This window comes from Cydia strobilella, chromosome 11, assembly GCF_947568885.1.
Source record: "Cydia strobilella chromosome 11, ilCydStro3.1, whole genome shotgun sequence".
NCBI classification, from domain to species: Eukaryota; Metazoa; Arthropoda; class Insecta; order Lepidoptera; family Tortricidae; genus Cydia; species Cydia strobilella.
The window spans coordinates 17,717,100-17,729,167 of NC_086051.1; the positions used below are offsets into that span (position 1 = coordinate 17,717,100).

General features: G+C 35.4%; 1 protein-coding gene across 1 annotated transcript in view; it reads right to left on the reverse strand.

Annotated features, from left to right (window-relative positions):
* The window catches only part of LOC134745662 (uncharacterized), a 194,189-nt gene that overhangs the window by 108,238 nt on the left and 73,883 nt on the right, over positions 1 to 12,068 (reverse strand). The window contains exon 2 of the mRNA XM_063679784.1: positions 7,731 to 7,770. The gene's annotated coding sequence lies outside the window, so the exon portion shown is untranslated. The remainder of the gene's footprint in view (positions 1 to 7,730; positions 7,771 to 12,068) is intronic.

A 12,068-nucleotide genomic window follows, 5' to 3' on the forward strand; every position in this document is an offset into this window, starting at 1 on the left:
TTGTATGGGAGCCCCATTTAAATATTTATATTATTCTGTTTTTAGTATTTGTTGTTATAGCGGCAACAGAAATACATCATCTGTGAAAATTTTAACTGTCTAGCTATCACGGTTCATGAGATACAGCCTGGTGACAGACAGACAGACAGACGGACAGACGGACAGACGGACAGACGGACAGCGGAGTCTTAGTAATAGGGTCCCGTTTTTACCCTTTGGGTACGTTGCCTGGGAGAGATCTCTTTTAAGCGATAAGACCGCCTGTTGTTTACCTCTACTTGAGTTGCTTACACTACATTGTATTGTTTTCTGAATTGAAGTGTTGCACGATTAAAAAAAGTGTGGGGCATGGTTTCTTGATTTGTATGAGCTATGCGGACATACTCATACTCATACCAAAGATAGATATAACTCCGTAATAGATGGATACAGTCTAAGGAAAAAACGTGCCTCGAAAATCAAGAAAATTTGATTCTCGTTCAGAGGGCGCTACTAGTTTTGTCCTACAGTCGTATAGATGGCGTTGACGGTTTCGTTTGTTATTTAACAATTTTAACGCATATCAGTGAAAGAACATGGGTCAAAATCATAAAAATAATTAATGCAAATAAAAAAAATCATTTATCTATATTTAAATACATTCTATCGTATTTTTATAAATATTTATTTTTAGTTTTAAAGTGTGTCGACAGATGGCAGTGAATTTACTGGGGTTACAAAATTTACTATGACAGTACCGCTCTAGTATAAGTTACTCTATGCTCATACTCATTTATATATTAATAATATTGTTACATATTACACGTCAAAAATTTAATTTAATTACATTTAATTACATGAGATAGATTACATTATTTTAATTACATTTAATTACATGAGATAGATTAAATCATTTTACAATTGTGAGCCTTATCATATTAATTAGTATTGTTACATTAAAATAAATTTTGGATGTCAATTAAATTATAAATTGTAGAAGTCGTTCAGACTGTAAAAGTCATGGGAGAGGAGCCATTTCTTTAATTCACGCGTAAATGAGTTGGACGATTCTATCGTGGTGATGACATACAAATTATATATAACCAATACAACTAACCAGTTTTATACTATATATCATATATATAGGTATATATCATAATTCTTTATTGCAACCATGGTACAGTATAGATGTAAATTATAATATACAATGTCTCACATGGACCCTGTAAGGGCACAGCATATCAATAACTTACTCATAACATTTTATTATTATATTTTTTATTGTATTGTATGTAGCAAATTATTAATTTATCTAAAAAAATATCAGGTCATAAAACAATTATTCTAATTACACATTGCGGGAGAGGGGTTTGGATCCTCGCTCTGGGTCCTTCCTGATGCAAAGATTGTCCATCGCGGTTCAACGTGGCAACGCGGCGAGCGTCATGGGCACCTTTGCATCGGGGGGGTCGCGGGACGATTTTCGGGACGGCTGAAGTGGTCTTTTTTTATTAGTGTTAGTTTCTAGGATAGTATAGTTTAGAGTAAGAGTAATTTGTTATTGTGATGTATAATTGTATATTTGATTTAATGTAATGTAATTTTAAAAAAAAATTACACATGAGATCATTAATAAATGTATTATAATAAATAAATTATTGTACAATATTTATATTATAAAATTGTTTTGTTATAAATTTAGGTATGTATGTCATAGTAATTTAAGTAAGTATGTCATTGTTTTAATAAATTACTTAGAAGGTGTCTGTAACATTATCATTAAAAAAGTCCTTTAAGTCGTAGTAGCATTTATTTATTAGAAAGTTTATTTACTAGTCGAGTTACCTGACCTTTCTTGGACCTTGTCAGATCTAATAACACATTACCCGCGTTACTAAGGTGGTTATTAGATGCTGCTGCTATGCTAATTTCAGTCGTTTCCCACGCGTGGCCTTGCTCCAGTGTAGAGGTTTTAGGAGCGAACTGAGCGGGCGTGGGGGCGGAAAGTTAAAAGTTGAAACGGACATCAAATGTAAAAAAAAAAATCACATAGACGATAAATGTAGGTACATTTATCTTTGACATTAACTGTTCCGGATTTATGAATCACTTAAGTATTAACGAAATTGTTAATGATAAAAATATACATAATATAATGATAAATATAATGACAGTGCTGCAACCGAGTTAAACAAGGGAGATATATTAAACATTAATAACGGGTCACTCACGTATTTTAAGTCGAAAACACACACGGAGTGAAACATGTCGAACGTTTTCGACTTAAAATACGTGAGTGACCCGTTATTAATATGTTTAATGTCTGTGTCTCACGGAAGTTTTGTTATTAAAATTGCTAATACCATACCATAGTAAAAAAAGTACAGCGAATCTAGGTTTTACATACAAAACTTGTTTTTGCTCTATATCGTTTGTTTTATATACTGGAGCTATATAAACTAATTACAGATATAGATATACCTCATGTTATTGTATGTGCAAAGTTTCATTACAATTCAACACGTAATTTTAACATGAGAACGAAACTACGTTCGTATGGGAATGTTATATTCGGCCGAGCTTGCCCGGGACTCTTTAATTCATTTCATTTCATTTATTTCCCACATATAAGATGACAGTATTTCACCAAAACGCTTAAGGGGCCCACTGACTATCAGTCCGCCGGACGATATCGGCCTGTCAGTTAGAACAAAAATTTGACAGTTCCGAACAACTGACAGGCCGAGATCGTCAGGCGGACTGATAGTCAGTGGGCCCCTTTACACCGTATACAACAAAAAATAAAAAAAACTTAAAACTAAACAGTTGTGTATAACAGGCATACAATATTTAGACATGAAAATGAAAATATGTTTATATAAGTAGATACTTTGTCACTTTGTTCTGTTCAAGTTAGCTTAATAGAAGGTTTCCAAGAGGACATCACAGTCATTAGGTATACCTACGCTCCTCTTATCACAACCGTCACACCCGTATCCAATACTGATGTCTTCCTAGCACCTAAACTCTTAATGAACCGATAAGTGAACGACTATAAATCGGGATAATGAGACTGTATGTGAATGTGGTCGTGAATTCGCGGCGTGGCGGAAACGCACGAGCTAACGGTGTAGGAGATGGGTAGGAGAGTCATTCTCCAGATTTGTGCCTGCGTCTAAACTACAACCATACTAAATGTATGAAAAGTTTGACGGAGTTGAGTCTGACCGCGGTCATATAATTTGAGAACGACCCAGGAAAGGTTATTCTGATGTTTATTATGGGGGATCACTCTCCTTGTATGCTTTTTATTGAAACTTGAATAAAGGGCTTAAAGTAACAACCTACGCTATAGTAATTAACACACAAAACCTATTCACTGATCAAAAGACCCAATCATTTGAGAATGTATAAAAAATCTCATACAAAGGCTTTAACGAATTAAAATATAATTCACGATCAATATTAAATCACAAAACCAACAAAACGATAATATAAAGAACACGTCACTAATGAAAAAGAAAAAAAAACGCTCTCATTCCAATGTAAACTTTATGTAGTTCTAATAAAGTTAAATTTGAAATTGTATGGTGTTGAGATTTATAGCTTTTTAATATCGATAGTGAAGCGCCGCTTCTCTTTGTATAGAACTATTTTATAGTTAATTAGGAGTAAAAGAAAATGTGTAACAACACTAGCTTAACAAAAGATACATCTTGTAAGTTGTAAAGGACGACTGACACTGTCAATTCATTTTTAATAATGTAATAGTAAAACACTCTATTTCACAAAACAAGATGAATAATCCAAAGAGTATGTATAAAGGTGAACGCATCGCACTTAAACTATCGTGAGACATATTTCAAAATATTTATCAGTACGGTTACGGTACGGGTACGGGTGCGGCCTGAGGATGGATTCCCAAAGAATCCGAAACATGTCGCCAAACGCGACTAAAAATAATAGTGAGTAAAAACCGTACTGATAAATATTGTGAATGCATCGGATTAAAGGAGATTGTACAATTTTATTAACCATAACATCAAAATATCTAAATCATAACATAACTTAAAATTGTTACGAGTTTATCATTTAATAAACAAATTATCTCAAAGACTGAAAACTATTACCTGGTTACCTAATATTATTAATTAGGTACCTATTTAGTTCATAAATAGTGCATTCTAATGCCTTAATATAGCATGGAATAATATTATATTATAATTTATCAAGTGTTTGCAAGAACGTAGGTAAAGCAGGAAATTCTGTGTTTAGGTATGACTATTCTTCTTCTGAATCGGACACAGTGTCTAAAAGATTTTTTTTTTATATTATTCGTTACAAAATAATCGCACTTAAAAGCCTCGACAAAATCTATTTGTAATATAAGTACTTAGTGATATTCTTACTTAATCTCTGCTAAACTATCAATGAATTAAGTTTGGAGTGTTTGACTCCATACTTTGGATACCTATTATTCTTATTTATAATAAAATTAAACCCAAATATATTTAGTTTTAAACCAGTTTAAAACTAATTTATAATAAGTTTGACCATCCCTTTCATACAACTTATTAGGGTCTCTATTCTATATATATATTCTCTTAAGGTATTTATTTTTCTTCTTAAGTTAGGTTGTTTATAATATGAATATACATAACTTACTAAAGAGATTGGTCAGTCTATTATTAGTTGATATTAATTAACAACATATTTAATGATACCGCGTTCATCAAATGACAGCAGATGTTACGGTAATTTGTAAAACTGTTTTATCTATTAGAACAAAAGACATTTCTTACCTTTTCTAACGTAGAAAACCATAATAATTTCAGATAATAAATTTTTTATATCTATAATCTATCATTTTATTTGTATCAAATTTATATTTTAAGTTCATATTGGAATAAATTATTTTTATATGATTATAAATGTAAAATACAATCTTATTATTATTATTAAGTAAGGATAGCAGATGTACAGTCACCACACGGGATTGTTATGCCAATTAGGGTTCTTGCTAAATTGAAAATTCTATAGTGAAAGTATTAAACAACCAATTTAGCTAGGACCCTAAATGGTGCAACATTCGAAGAGAGTGATGGTACACACTGAGCATTCTAAGCTCACTTATTTTTCTATGGCAAAACCAGTAATAAATATTTAATGTCAGTGTCCTCCCTCCTTAACGCATAAAGCTGCGCCGACACAGATCCGTATCGAGGTGCATACTTTTTTACAAATAAATTAATTTTAATTGAAACGTCACTCAGACCGCGCGTGCTCATCTTATCTTTTATCTTTTTCTATCTTATTCTCAAGCTATCATCTCACTCACTCATCGAAACCAGTATAGATTTGCCCTTTTATTACGTATATTTTCTTAAGACATGTAGGTCAAGTTTTCTGGACTAAAATGTTGTATGAATGAAATTTGTATTGAGATGCGATACTAGGATATTCTAAGAATCCTTCTGTAGCTATGTGGGTCTTATGAGATCTCGATAGAGAAATAGTTATTTTTATGGTTATTTGAGAATACATAGTGAAGAAAAGTTTGAATTTAATTTTCCAAGGATTTTCATAATTGATTATAATTGACACAGGATGTGAATTTCCGCCCGCGACTTTTTCCAATTTTACCCCCAAAACGGCCAAACCTAACACACTTTGTCAGTATTTGATTGGTTATGACTTATGAGTAAACCTATGAGCAAAATTTTAAATAAAACCTTATTAAAACATAGTATACATATTAATACATATGTATACCTATCGGTTGCCAGAGCTCGAGGGAGAGGAGTGTTAGGGTCGGCAACGCGCATGTAACTCCTCTGGAGTTGCAGGCGTACATAGGCTACGGAGACTGCTTAACATCAGGCGGGCCGTATGCTTGTTTGCCACCGACGTAGTATATAAAAAAAACTAAGTATCGCCATAAAGCGAGTAAATGGCACCTTGGCCATATTTTTTACCTGTAGATTTTTGTACTCAGTAAGTATAAGCTTAATTATGTATATATGTTTTTTTTATTCTGAACATATTGTAATACTGCTTTTTTTTTTTTTAATTATGGCAATCGTCTTTAGACATTCTGCCAGCTTTACGTCAATATCAACAGAAAAAAATATATAATGTGCAACGATTATAACTCAGATCTGGGCTGAAAGGAATGGTTAATGTTATTGATTAGTTGTGTTACAAATATTAGTCTAGTTAGTTCCTCGTTAATACACATAAATGAAGCAGTTAAACTATTTGTTATGTTTTTTTTTTTTTTTTTTTTTTTCGTTATAACATAGGTACATTGTATTGGTCTTATAGTTAGAGCATATTGCGAACGCTATGTTTTGCCGCTAGGCGTACGAATTTGTTTACCTATATAAACTAAGTTAAACATGCGCTAGTCTAAGGTATTCATGCTTCAATAATCAAATCAATTACAAAAATAATAAATAAGAACAGAAAGATATGAAATTTTAATTTTATTAATTTCTAGGAAAATTGCTAAACATCTAAAAACTGTTGGGTCAAACGAGAGCAGAGAGCAAACATGTGTAGGTAGCGGAATTTTTTGTTTAATTAACCTTAAGTCTTAACAAACCAATAGTTTTGTGGCGCCACTGACAGCGCCGCACTTTTATCTCATTTCTTATTGTATTCACGTTAGACCCATTAACTCAACCAATTCGCTTTATCTGTGTCAATTTTGATTCGCAGGACCAATCAAGGCCTTGCTTTCTACAGAAGCCACCCCTGATTGGCCGCGCGTATAACTATTACCAACCGTACAAACTTAATACGTCTAGATCTCCTTTATCCTTTCGACCACCGCAGCATGCGCACGGTGTCGTTCGTACGTACGACCTGTATTTACATATACCTACATGCTATGCTGTATCAAGTACTTTACACAGGTAGCATTTAGACGTCATTATGACGTCCTTTACGTCATTATGACGTATAAATGACGTCATTATGAGGTCACTTGTACGTCGCTGACGTCACTTTGCTACCTGGGTTGTATTCCGAGATTGTATCCTGTGCCTGCGTTTTGGGAGAAATACATTCATTTCATCAGCGTTTGTCTCAATCAAGATCCCTCAGCTACCCTGGGTCTTACAGCTAGTTTTATTAAAGGCTACAATTTTATTCAGTGCTAAAGAGAATTTCCTGCTTAATTACATAGTAAACTTAGCCTATAACTTGATGAAGTACAAACATAATTATGATAATAATAACTATTAAATAATTACCTTTTAAGTGGCAATTCAAACATTCATAACTAACGGCATACTAAACATATCCTTATTACTATTACCTCATAAAGATACCATTCTAGTAACCGTTATGTTTAAGTAGTGACATAATAACGAATATATTATACCTAAGTACTAAGTAATAAGGTAGCTATTTATAGTATTTATAATGCTAATAATGCTATGTATCTTAGTTTATTTACGACTACCTTTTGCCCGCGACTTCGTCTACGTGGAATCAGTAACAGCAGCTAGAGTAAGTTTAGCGCCTGGATAATGTGTAATAGCACTTATTCAATTTGAGCATAAGCTTACAATTATCAGGTAATTCATTAAGTCTCTCAATTTCACCCCCTTTTCACTCTCTTTAGGGATGATTTCCGACATAAAAACTATCCTATGTCCTTTCCCGGGACTCAAACTATCTCTATGCCAAAATTGCCAAATTACAACTAAATCGGTTCAGCGGTTTAAGCGTGAAAAAATATTTACCTTAAAATGGTTAGCTGGACGAGATTTCGGTCGTGACTGCCTAAAACAAAAAGAAAACCGTCTTAAATATGTTATTAAAAATAATACACATACTAATAGCTCAGTCTGTGCTATTCAAATCGCTGTCGAGTAAGCTTGGTCTGACTATATCGTTTTGACACTACGATGGAACACACGAAAAGTTCGCAAAAACAACCTACTCAAGGGGCCCACTGACTATCAGTCCGCCGGACGATATCGGCCTGTTCTGACAGACCGATATCGGCCGGTGGACTGATAGTCAGCGGGCCCCATTAGACCCTGCCCTACCAAACATAAAAAAAATGCGTAGTGGAGTAGGCTAGTTAACATTTTGACATAAACCGTTGTTATGGTATGCTGTCAGCCATTTTAAAACGTGTTTTAAATTAGGTCCCATTACGCAATTACATCCCTTTTCTATATAAATAATGATCTGTCACAATCGAATCATCAGTTTCTCCGGGCTTGTAGCTTCTTCCAATAGCTGCAATCTAACTTTAATAATCTGACCTTGATTTAATATTGATTTAACATTTTTGTTAATAGTATATTTGGATTATTAAATTTAGAAATTAATCAAATCTATGTTATGTTAAGTTTTGTAAAGTATTTTTAAGTATTTAGTTATTAAGATTCTCTTGCTATACCCTATTCAGGGTCCATGCTGTTACAATTAAAATGACTATAACACCTATATGTACCATGGATGCAGTCAATAAATGAAATAAATGAAATGAAATATGCTCACTCGTGTCTTGGTACGGTCGAGATTCAAAAATATATTTATTATTTAAACGGCCTTATAGGCCAAGCAATAAGTAGGTATAGAGGGTAATGCTTGGAACACAATTAGACTGTAACTTTGTTTGGACTAGTTAGGAGGTGAACATATCAAAAGTCCCCGGCTGTAGCCTTTGAGCCGGGGGCGAAGGGGGTAAGGTGGTCCCATTTCTCGGTTTTTCACATATCTTCGAAACTTTGAGTCTTAGCGACATGATAGCTTACATTGAAGATAATAATTAATTTGTATGAAAAATAGGGAGTCGGACTTCATCAGTTTTAAGATTTGTTAAACAAAAGTTTCATCGTTTGAGTACAATATATATTTTAATTATTTGCTTGTGTCATGTTACAGACTCCACCCGGTATAAGTGCGCGCGAGAGTGGCGTCTAATATCAAATCAATACCGTATTTTAAAGTGCGAATGATTCAGGAATCAATGAGCGGCATTGTCAGTCGATACCAGATACCGGCCCGACTGTCACGTGGAAACTTGGAAAGCATCCCCATCGGTATCATGATTGAGATCAGATACTAGACCGAGAAAATGTTTTAATAGGGAACTGGTTACGTTACGCTAGTTGTGGACAGAACTTGGACTAAACCATGTGGCTTTCCATCAGAGAAAGGACCTTGTGCATAATTATGGAAAACCACAAATGTTAATACTGGTGTCCGTAGTGTTACTGACAGACAATGCACATCCTAAATGTATAAAATATCAAGGTCTTACCCAAGTTATCCAACGGTTTAAGACATTGAAATTGTAACCACACATTTTACTTATTTTATCCGAATAAGAAGAGAGAGTGTAAGGGAGAAGTAGAAGCGGAAGTTGGAAGGGGTAGATCTCGGAGGACTTTCTCTGACCAGATCGGGGAAATCCTGAAGAAAGGCCAGGTCAAGAGCACCCTAAACCGGCGAGCGTGTATGAGGAATGTTATGAAAGTGAAGGAAGCGAAAAAAGTGTCAGGATCGAAGCAAGTGGAAATCCGTGATCTATTAAAAAAATGAGTAATGAAGATAAATTATGAATGAATGATGGTGAGAAATTTAGCCTTAAACTATGTTAATAAATACTTAGGTATTAAGTAAACCTAATAAGTAGATACCTACAGTTTGTTCTGTAGTCCGTAAGTGCGCACTATTCACCAACTAACTGTCTTCAGTTTGGCGAAAATATTGTATACCTAGTCATTTAAGTGTTTTTTGGAATAAATAAATAAATAATTAATATTCCTACCCGTCCGGCAAGGCGTGATTTTATGTATATATGTTATGTATGTTTATCCGAATAAAGTATACAGCGTACTGTTTCACCATAAACTAGAGTAATGGGCACTCCGCTCCAATAATAAAGTGCAGGAGAATAACAATACAGACTATTACCGGACAGATTGAAATACAAGGGGCAGACCCGTTGTTAGATATCTAGGTATTGCTGGGGGCTGGATAGAGTAGAACAGCTTAGTCACTATAAGAAAAAAACGCTTAGGCTTACATACTTTTATGTAGCTTCACTTAGGTATAGGTCTCTCGACACCCTTTTGGGAGGGTGTGAGGGGGCTCTTCCGCATCTCTGATGTGGAGCCTGTTTTGTGTCCCACCCCACCTTGTAGGGTGGTCGTTCACCATCATTTTGTGGACGGCTGTGTGTCTGGTGCTTGCCAGCTTTGTCACTACCGGCCGTTATCCAACCCCACGACCCCTAGCCTGGTGATACCGTTTGAACGGGGTCAGGTATCGGGGCCGCTGTGCAGGCGACCGGCAGCTTAGGCTGGCGTGTGCGTCGTGCCTATGTGTTGGCGTCATGTAGCTTCACCGTGAACAGGTATTTGTTTCAATGTCGGCTGTACACACTCGTCGAGAGCCTCTTCCTTGTCTCGTCTCGGCACCGCTCCGATCCAATCGGAGAAGCGTGAGACGAGACAAGGAACAGCGAGACGAGAAGGGAGCAGCATGTACACACTCGTTCTCGGCCTGTCTCGGGGTCTCTCGACGAGTGTGTACACTTGTACAGTCCGCATTACAACTAAAGGGGCCCACTGACTATCAGTCCGCCGGACGATATCGGCCTGTCCATTGTTCGGAACTGTCAAACTTTCGTTCTAACTGACAGGCCGATATCGTCCGGCGGACTGATAGTCAGTGGGCCCCTTTACATATAAACCACTTTCAGGTATCCGATTCAGCTGAAATTATATGTACTTAATTCAGTTCAATAATATGCTAACATGAAGTCACCATGAAGTTGAAGTAACTCCTTGATGGAAAAACACAAAGACATCGAGTTTAGTAGTAATAAATGAGAAGAAGTAGTAATAAACGCGAAAATGGAAATTTCGCTGTCTGCCACTCTATCGCTCGAATATGCAAGTGAGTGAGGCAGATAACGAAAATTCGATTTTCGTGTTTCGCGGTAGGCCCTCTGTTTGTGCTAGCGACGCCCCCTATGCAGAGTTTTGCGTAATATTCCTTATAGATAAGAGGTGTTTTCTGGTTAAAACCTTCGCGCTGTTTTTATCTATGGTCACGGGCATCTAGTGCAGGTCATATCTCTAGGCGGTCGTTACGCCGCTATATATCGGAATAAAGGTGTTTACGCCTACACATTCTTAACCTTCGCCATACACAGGACTGGTTAGTTTATAATCTAACTGTGCATTTATATGAGAAATCATATGCAAATATCCAGGGACTTTTGAATCAAAGCAATAAATACCCAGCAATGAGTCTTGCATTTTCCACATACAGCGTGTATCTTTGATACGACCACATATTTTAAGAGCCCTAATCCTAATGATTGATTTGATGATGTACACGAAATTTTATTGACAAAATATGGTACAAAACATACATCAGGCAAATCGCGAATGTGCTAATAAATATTAATTTTAATCTAGCGTCGCCAATCCGAGCGAAAGTTACAAGAGCGTCTGCGGTTACCTAAGAAAGTAGAATACCACTTTTTTTTTAATTTTTTTTCTTTTTTTTATGCAGTTTGTTGGCAAGAAAGCGCTCTTATTTACAATTTTATGCACCTACTTAAGTTTAGTAGTTAATTTCCATAATAAAGACTATGATTTAAATAATACGTTAAAATTTTCTTTAAAATACGTACAAAAGCTTTGTCGCTCATTGTACAAAACGCAGGTGGCACACGCTTCCCACGAAAATATACGAACCACGTTTTTTAAATAAATAAACGACAATCAAAAATTTACCTTACCGTGATACATTTAAAGTGCATTTTTGCTTTGATTTCACGCTAGTTCGAATCAACCACAATCACTGTTTTTTATGAACATCCCTTCAATCAAAATTAGACTCTAATTATATAAGCTTAAAGTTTATTTCTGCTTAGTCGTTGTGTAAGATAAGCTGGTCGGTATCTAAGGCCGGTTAGAATCGTGCAAAAACGCAATGAGATCATCAGCTAGTGTCATTTAGATGCAACGTGGAGTGATCTCTGTGACGACGGGAACATGGGCGTTATTCCTGAGGAATTCTGTGAAAAGCAAGCGATGGCCTCTTCA